Raw genomic sequence first — 9,776 nt, 5'->3', positions numbered from 1 at the left:
CATGTTTAAAAAATCAGCGTATGCCGATATATCGCAGCTGTAGGGGTCGATACATCGCCTATGGATGATACGGCCGTCGACTTCACACGAACGAGACCACGAAGAATCAGGATATAGGGATAGGCGATATATCGCCTATAGGGGGAGATATATCGGATGCCCTTATGCATTTTTTAAACTTTGTTGAACCAAATTAGAAACAGCCCTCAACAACTTAGATTTCCTCCTAAACTTTTTTTACCGAGTTTTGGGCATTTGTTGAATGAAAATACAAATTTTATTCAATTATTATTCATCTATTTATTCTTTTTAAAAGGGGTTAGTTTCACTCCTTGAACTCTATAAATAGGACCTTTCACTCAGCCATTTCATTCATTATTCAAGCATTCTTCAAAGCCTCCAAGTTGCTAAGTTTATTCTAGAGAGAAAACACTAGGGTTTGGGGATTAAAAACTTTTCAATCTAAGCTTTTCTAAACACTTGGGAAGTAAGATAGAGTGATATTTCGCTATTGAGGTGAAGATCGGAGTTCTAGTTTATCAAAGGTATTCTTATCCTCAAAATTAGTTCATTATAGTTCTTTAATTTTATTTCATTTTCTTTCAGATCCTAACTTGATTTTATGGCTTTTAGTTAGGTGTTTAAGTTTCTTGAAACTTACGGATTTTCGGTAAGTTTCTATCTTGATGGTTTATATCACCTTTTCATCTCCATTTTTTAAGAAACTTATGATTCTTACTGTTTGATTTTAGGAGTTTTCCATCCCATTCTTGTCTCCAATATCACGGTTTTTGGTGAGGAAAACATGTTAGATTGTATGTTTTATGTTATGTTTATGTGCTATGTATATATATATATGTATATGTTTATGTTGTAGTCACTTGGGAAATATAGTTTCTTAGATAGCAAATGAATCCCAAGATTTTTATCATTATCGTAGATTAGAGTTGTGATCTAACCTACCTCGATTAGTACACTGAGGACCTAGATGGTTTTATCACATACTACGATAATGAGTTAATGGCCATTAATATTGTAGTCCTATGTTTATATGATATACGTTTTTACGTTATATGTTTTGTAGTGTATGTTTTTAGTCTTATGATTTATGTTATGTTTGAGTAGATTTTCCTTGCTAGGCATTAGGCTCATTCCTTTTATTTTAGATGGTGCATGGCAGCTTTGGCATGTGTATTGGGAGAGGACGGAATGATTGGACTGCTGAAAGATCGAGGATGAAGTTTATATTTTTTTAGTCTTTTTAATTTATGTATTTATTTTTTTGCATTTAGTATTTGAACAAATAATTAAATTTTTATGTTTTCTTTATGTTTTTATGAAATAAGAATAAGATCCCTTATTTTGGATTTTTATAATAAAGTTCTATTATTTTATGCATGTATTCCAAAATAGTAGCTATGTTTTAGTAGTTTTAATCATCCAAGGTCTTAGAATTAGCCGGGGCATTATAGTTGGTATCAGAGCCCACAGTTCATATGCATGAAGTTCTCCTTGATACACACGCAAAAGCTTCGAATCTAACCGCCAATGTAAGTGTTTATGTTTTGAATAGTATGTTTATGTTAATTGCTAACATTTTAGTCATTATGTTTTCAGTCAAAATGAATGGAGCTTTGACCTATCATGATATCTGAGCCATTATGAAATTGAAAATGATTAGAGAACCAAGGAATACAATAGGAGTGCTAGAAAGAATCACTCAGAGATTGATCATATTTCACAAGGAGATAGTTCACCTTCAAACCGCTAGGCAAATCATGATGAGAGCCACGGAAAAATATGTCTTAGCAATTAGGCTTTTTAAGAATTTTCCTACTGTAGTTTTAAAATTAGAAGAATTATGGGAGACTATGGATGCTGAAGATGATTTACCAGCAATGAGATATTATTTTCTTACACTTAGGCTTACCTCTAAGTTTTAGGTTCAATTCACTAATGAACAAAAGAATAATATCTTAATGAATATTCCCCGAGGTTTTTTTAAGGCTCATAGTAATGATGATTATGAGGAAATAGATGGTGATATGCTAGATGAAGGGTCAGATCTAGATATCCTAATATTTACAGATTTACCCTAGTTATTATTAGTATAGTTTGTTTATTTATTTTGAATTTATGATTATAATTAGTGAAAATATTTTTCCAAATGAATAAAGTTGTTATTTTTGAATGACATGTATGAGTTTATTTGTTTTTTTTAAATCATAATAAATTTAGAATAAATTCAATAAATAATGACTGAGTTCGGTGAGGGTGGATACAAATCAATGGACCGCGTTTTGAATTAAGAGTTTAGGGGGCCATAGTAGTAGGAATGATTTTACTGGTCCCAGCCCTCCCTCAATATGGTTAACTTTGGAACAGCGATGAGTGTCGAGCTTGAGAATTAAGTTATATAGGGTGGTTATAAATAGACTTAGAAAATAATAAAGATGGCTTATTGTTTTATGTATAGAAACACACCCTAATTTATAAAGAAGGCTTACATAATTTTTCATAAGAAAGCATAACTTATAGGTCTGAGTTATGTTTGCTTAGATTAAGTTCTGCCTTAGAACCTATTAGGGTAAGTTCTAACGTGTTTCCTCAAATCTTAGAACTTTGCTAAAGATGTCGCTATGAAGGTCTGCACATATAATTGACAATGCCCTCAGTATCGCTAATGAGACTCATATTGCCCCTCCAGTCCGAAGAAGGGGAACACGTGCAGTAGCAACAATGACCTAACTGATGCTGCTATTAGAAATGCACCACCTCCTTTGGACAACATCGCTGAAATTACCTAAGTACATCAACAAGTAGAAGAACTGCTGCAACAACAATGACATTAGCTGCAGCCTCAGCCGCAGCCTCACCCAGCGACTCAAGCACCCCAGCAAGTAGGTCCATATGGGGGATGCCTGATGGAGAACTATGCTTCTTATCTAGCCCAGTACATAGAGCCAATCTAAGAGTTTTTCCATAAGAAGCACACTCCAAATTTTGAAGGGACAACCGACCCCTTTGAGGTGGATGAATGGCTCAGGAATGTAGAGCCAATTTTAGCACACATGATCCTAGGCAACACAGATCGCATATCCTGCGTTTCTTCTCTTCTGAAAAAGGATGCTAGAATCTAGTGGGATTTAGTATAGGAAACTCATGATGTCGCCACCATGACTAGTTGTAGTAGTAGTAGTAGTAGTGGTGGTAGTGGTAGTGGCAGTGGTAGTAGTAATGGTAGTGGTAGTGGTAGTGGTAGTGGTAGTGGTAGTGGTAGTGGTAGTGGTAGTGGTAGTGGTAGTGGTAGTGGTAGTGGTAGTGGTAGTGGTAGTGATAGTGGAAGTGGCAGTAGTAGCGGTAGCGGCGGTAGGAGTAGCAGCAGCAGTAGCAGTAGTAGTTGATGTTGTTGTTGTTGTAGCCTGTAGTAGTTTAGTTTTCGTGGTTATTGGTTCAAGCTGGGATTTAGTTGGAAACTCATAGAAACAGTTAGTTTAGTTTTCATGGTTATTGGTTCAATCCGGGATTTAGTTGGAAACTTATAGATTTTATAAGTTTAACCAATAGTTTAGAAATATTAATTATAACGTAATGTTTAGATGGAACTAATAAGAACGTGACACTTGTCACAAGCATGTTTATTGAGGATTTAAGCATTTTAGATTAATTATTTATAAAAGATAGATCTAGAAGCTCTAGAACCTTCTAGCAGCTGTTAGAATTACGTTTTACTCAGTCAAAGTTGTTTTAACAAACTTCAAATATGCCGAAAGTGTGCAAAAACGTCTTTAAAATATCACTGTATGCAGATATATCGTAGCTATAGGGCCGATACATCGTCCACGAAAGATACGTAAAACACGTCGACTTCGCACGAATGAAACCACGGAGGCTCAGAGCATAGGTATAGGAGATATATCGCCTAGGGTTGGGCGATATATCTGCTCTTGGGTTGATTTTTGAAACTTCGTGGAATCCGAGCTAAAAAGAACCCTCAATAACTTCGACTTGCTCTATAATGGTTTTGACCAAGTTCTGGGCATCTATTGAAACAAAAATTCAATTTTATTCATTTATTTATTCATTTTAAAAGGGCTGAGTTTAACTCCTTGAACTCTATAAATAGGACCTAGCACTCTACCATTAAATTCATTATTCAAGCATTCTTCAGAGGCTCCAAGCTATTAAGTTTATTCTTGTGACGACCCAAAAATTTGCTAATAAGGCATAAGGGCCTTGATTAGTGTGCCAGGAGGGCATAATTGATATTTATGTGAATGAATGATTAAATTCATGATTGTATGGCATGATTGATCGAATGAGTATATGGATATAATTACATGCATGTTCATGAGTATTGAATATGCATGTGGGCCCTGTTTTGTTCTTAAGGGCATGATTGTAATTTTGGCCCCTTGAGGGCATAAATGTAAATAATTGCGATAAATTGTTGACGCCACATTATTATGTGGATATATTTACAGCTTGTGGCTCAATGCGATCCTAGTGAGCGGTTTAGCGAAAAAGTCACGGTAGGAATTTATACTCGACTCGGGAGAGCTCGGGGGTATTTTTGGCAATTTAGGATATATATTGGAGATTATTTGATATTGAAGAAAATAATTGGTCATTAGTTAGGTGTCAGGGTATAAGCAAAAATTATTAGAGACACTCGAGGAATTAGTGAGAATTAGGAGCAATGACTGAAATGCCCTTAGGATGATTTAATACATAGGTTTAAAATGGGTGGGTGAAATAGTCATTTTGCTTGTTAAGAGGTCATAAGGGTGTTTTCTGCCTTTATGCACTTGGTGGAAGTTGTAGAAAATATTAGAAGCAGAAATAAGGAAAGAAAGAAGAGAAATAGGGACTCTTTATTCTCCATTTGGTTTACTCTATTCCTCACTATTCCTTGTGAGTTTTGGAGCTGGAATCTTAGAGAAAGCTGAGGATGGAGCTTGGGGCTAGAGACCTTGGTGAAGCTAAAGGAGTTAATAGGGATTATCTACTCAATTGAGGTAAGGTTTAAAGGGTTATGTGGAGATTTCTGAACTTTACTAGAAAGGATTTCTAAACTTGAGTTTTTGATGGAATTTAAGGGAATTGAGCTTTGAGGATAGAGGAGCTAAGGACTGGAAAGATACTAGAGGCAACCTAGGTTTGGGCTCTCCATAAAAGGTGAGGATTTCTAGGTTTGGTCATCTTGAATTGCTAGGTAGTTGCTGGTTTTCAGATGAGTTCTTGATTTCTGAGTTCAATGCTTGTTTCTTTGCTTGATGATGCATATGGTTAGAATTGAGGTTGTTGGGCCATTTGGGGTGAGGTGTAGTGATTGGTAGGCTTGTTTTGAAGTACAATTGAGTTTTGGAAGGGTTCCAACGGGTTTCGGTTCGAGGAAAATCAAAGGAAGAAAAAACAGGGTGTTGCAGGTCTGTGACTAGCGCTAGCCTTTGGGTGCTACAATGCTAGGGTTGGGCTTCCTGGGAACTTTTGGCTCTGCTTGTAGCGCTACAGCGCCCACTTTGTGGCGCTGTAGCGCTACCCTGTTTCCAGAAGTGGGTTTTTGAGTTATGTCTTAGGGTTTTGCCCGGGGTTCGGGGTTTGATTCCACCACCCTGTTTGGTGGAATTAGGGCTTCTCGAGGTTAGGTTTTGGAATTGAAGTTTAGTGATGGTTCTAATTTATGGCTGTGACTAGGTGTACGCTAAGGCTTGAACGGGATCGTGTTTGAAGGTCAATTTCGCTAATCAAAGCTATCGGAGTCTAAGGTAAGAAAACTACACGTGGTTAGGTGGTTAAGTTGGGACTGAGTGTTCCCTATATTTGTATACATTACTATATGATTATGATATGTGATTGTACTGGGACTAAGAGTTCCCTATAGTTGTATATAATGTCATGAGGTGGTATTACGACACGGGGACATATGATAAACGGCTCAGCCACTGTTAGCTGAGGGCAGCTTATTAATCACTGAGCTCAGTTATGTTGGCCGGAGTCAGTGGGTATAACACTGGGGGCGGCCTAAGTGAGACAAAGACAGTGGGTTAAACAGAAGGTGCGACCTAAGGGCGCCGACCCTGAGTATTATTTGATGGTTGTGATAAACTATTTATTACGAATGTGATTATTGTTGTTAACCTGGTGAATATGAGATGTTGATTATCTGGTTGACAAATTGTTAATTTGTCGTTAGTTATCACTGAATAGGTGAATGTTATGAATTATTGAATACATGGTTATGCTTGTGGAATATTTGATTACTGATATTCATCATGCCGTGATATTATGTTTTCTTGCTGGGCCTCGGCTCATGGGTGCTACATGGTGCAGGTAAAGGCAAGGATATGTTGGATCAACCATGAGTTGGAGAGCTCTAGAGGCGAGGCGTACATTTTCAGCTGCCCGACCACCACGGTTAAGGGTTTGTATAGGGACGGAAACCTAAAATGTGTATTTTTCCATTAGAGTGGCCTCAGTTATTTACGACTTCTAGAATTTTTTTTGTAAACGAGTCTTTTAAACCCTATTTTGGGATTCCATGTTCTAAACAATAATTTTATATGAAAATTATCTGTTTATGACTCGAACCGTTTAATCTGTGCGTAATTATGACTTTAGGACCACGTTTTCAACTATATGACTTGATTAGCAAGTGTTGCTCCTTTATAATCACACAGTGTAACGGTCTTGGCTATCTAGGGCGTTACAACTTGGTATCAGAGCATCCTAGGATTAAGGGTTCCTCAAGACTGGTTGGACATGTACACTCGTCGCGAAAGACAAGCTCGACTCAGGGTACCGTAATTGAATTCATGAGATTATATGCTTAAGTGCTTGAATGGAATATGAATGCATTAATTTGTGTGAGCAATAGGAAGCATGAGCTTCTGATAGGGATTGGCCCTTGACTGTTGTGTGATGATGTCGAGGCGTGCTGATTAGCATTGCTATTGCAAGTGGATAGATATTTGAGTAACGGTTTGTGTATTAATTACATGTGGTTAATTGGTAAAATTGAATTTACATGTTTTTTCTGTTTATCGGCATATGTAAAGCATGATGAACATGATTCTATTTAGTAGCAATGAAATTGTGAACTAAGGCATAGTAATGTGGATTGATGTCTGTTATGCTTATTATGTATGGCTATTGTGATTGTTTGGACCTGCCCGTGGAATGGTTCTGGATATGAACATCAGGGCTGAGGGGTTTATTCAGTAATGGTGAATGAATTCAGACTATTTGTGCTTGAAATGGTTAAATGGACTCAGTAATGATACGGTATGAGTTTCCAGATAGGAGTTGGAACACTTCATCTACCCCTGAAGGTCGTAGCAGATGTTCGTTGGTATGTAAGGAAGTTGTGAGGTCTGATAAAGAAGACTAGATTGGTAACATAGCAGGTTTTTGTTTGGTATAGTATAACAATAGGGGCACAAATGTTGGTTGACTTGAAGATACAGATAGACAAAAGTATTATATAAAAAGGCTTTAGAGGCATAATTCCCTGGTTTTGACGAAGGGTTGGAGTTACCTACGAATTGACTAGTGGATGAGCATAGCCAATTCCATCCTTGATTACATGAAAATGATAGGTCGTGACAAAGCAGTTGTGTCAAGTAGTTGTGGCAAAAGGATGCACAGAAATGGTACCCTAGACTCGAAGTGATAACATGATGGGTTGGGGGGGAAACTCGGACAGGGATGTGATAGAAGAGGTTACTATGAGGTGGTTGGGGCTATCAGAACTAATAAGTTCATGAATATGATTTGGAATGGTAAGACAACAACAGACTATGTCAACGAGTTTGGTGAGTTAGTCAATCTACTTTGGAAGTTGACACAAGCAGATGTAACCAGAAATGATGACTCGTTTAAGGATTAAACTCTGGGATGACCCAGAGCATCAGGGCCGCTTCAGTGCATGAAGATTTCCTCGGTGCTTGGCAGCAGGGACGGCCATGGTATCTAAGATATAAGGAATGAAGTATGGAGTGTGAGTGTCGAAGGGCAAGAAATGCGAATGACGATGTTCCTAATGGGGGAACTTGGTCAGGGAAAATACTCAGTAATTCGAGCAAAAGAGCCCCTGATAGTTCTTTGTCTTTTGGTTTTGACAGGAAGGGGGTATAGTTTACAGGATAGCCATCAGGACAGTGATAAGGTTTAGTAAGGATTAATCAGTATGCACCTGATGCAAGAGATGCCAATTGGAAAGATGCCAGATAAGGGCACATTATCTATATGAAATGGTTCAGTACATTAGGATCGATTAGGGATTTCCCAAGATTAAAGAATGGAAGATTGGAATGTCTTTTTCTATTTGAAGCCCAAGGATAGTTCCTCGGAGGTGAAAGATTGACTTGATAATCCTCGTTCTTGGTTACATAATGGGCTGAAAGAGTTCGGTGTTGCGTATCTTCCAGAAAAGATTCAGATATGAAGTACATGCCTCAAGGTTGTTATACAAGTGGCTGGAAATATTAGTGTTTGTTAGGGATGAATTAGAAACTTCTAAGAGAAGAGTTAGAATGTAATTGATAAAGAGGTTCGTGGTGAAAGTAATTGAGCTCATCATATGAGAGCCTTGTTGTGAGCTTGAGTGAGAGCTAATTTGTTAAGAGACAACCATGGATTGCGAGGGACATTAGTTGAAGTATATAAGTTTGATGGAATAGAAACTGAAGTGATCAGTAGGGATTTAGATGGGTATGCAAGGAGTTATTGAGTACTCTTCAGGAGTCGGCTATAGGCAGAGCATCGTACCGTGGAGTTTGTTGTTATCAGCTGTTAAGGATGAAGATTTTAAATGCCCGGTTACAAGACATGACAATGTCTTCAGGAGTTGATCTTCGATCTGGTTATTACCAGCTGAGGATCAAGGAAAGAGACATTTCACGAATTATCACTTGTATCTAGTGGGGTGTGATGGATTACCAGTTGAGATTCTTAACTGACGTAAGCTTCAACAACACAAATAAGTTTAACAAGTAGAGAGTACAGGAAGGATATGAATAAGTCACATCCAGGTTCGTCAAGGACGCGTTGAACTACTTTTCAGCTAGAAGCAAAATGTGAACGACTACTACACTGACGATACTAAGACTGAAGAAGCAAGGTAACAAGTAAGGCTCCAGAAGATGTTGGTTAAAAATGTTCCAAGGGTATTCAAGGTCATGCTACAGGAAGAGAAGGGTTTAGGTATGAAGTGGTACAGTCAGAAGCCACAGAGAGATTATTGAGGAACGTCTGAAGGATAAGAAGCACAACGAGACTGGTGAACATGTCTTTTTGCCACACAAAGATCTTTGGAGGATGACCGTATCAGAGATTAAAACGACAAAAGAACCTAAGGATAGACTGAATGGACAACTTTGTATCAAATTTTCGGAAGACGGAATAAGAATTAGTTAACACCCCGTAATATAGAAGTCTGTGTGTAGTAGATGGTTACAGAAGGGTAGTATGAGGGACCTTGACCATGTTCTAAAAACATAAAATTGTAGGCGGCACAGGAAGTTTGAGACATGCTCAAATATAGATTGAAGAGATGATGGTATGAGCCTTGCTGTAGGTGAAAGAAATAGAAACATAGTCGATGTACAAAGAATATTCAGTTGAAAGTGAAGTAGAGCGTACGAGATTTAAGCGCTTGGTTGTTTGTAAATGAATAATCTTGAGACCAGGATCAGGTGAAACTTACTGGGTAATTTACGTTGGAAATATTTTATTGCGCAAGAGGGAAATTAATTTGGAAGTCGATCTCTTATTTG

Source organism: Humulus lupulus, chromosome X (assembly GCF_963169125.1).
Source record: "Humulus lupulus chromosome X, drHumLupu1.1, whole genome shotgun sequence".
NCBI lineage: Eukaryota > Viridiplantae > Streptophyta > Magnoliopsida > Rosales > Cannabaceae > Humulus > Humulus lupulus.
Note: the sequence above shows the minus strand (reverse complement) of the source record.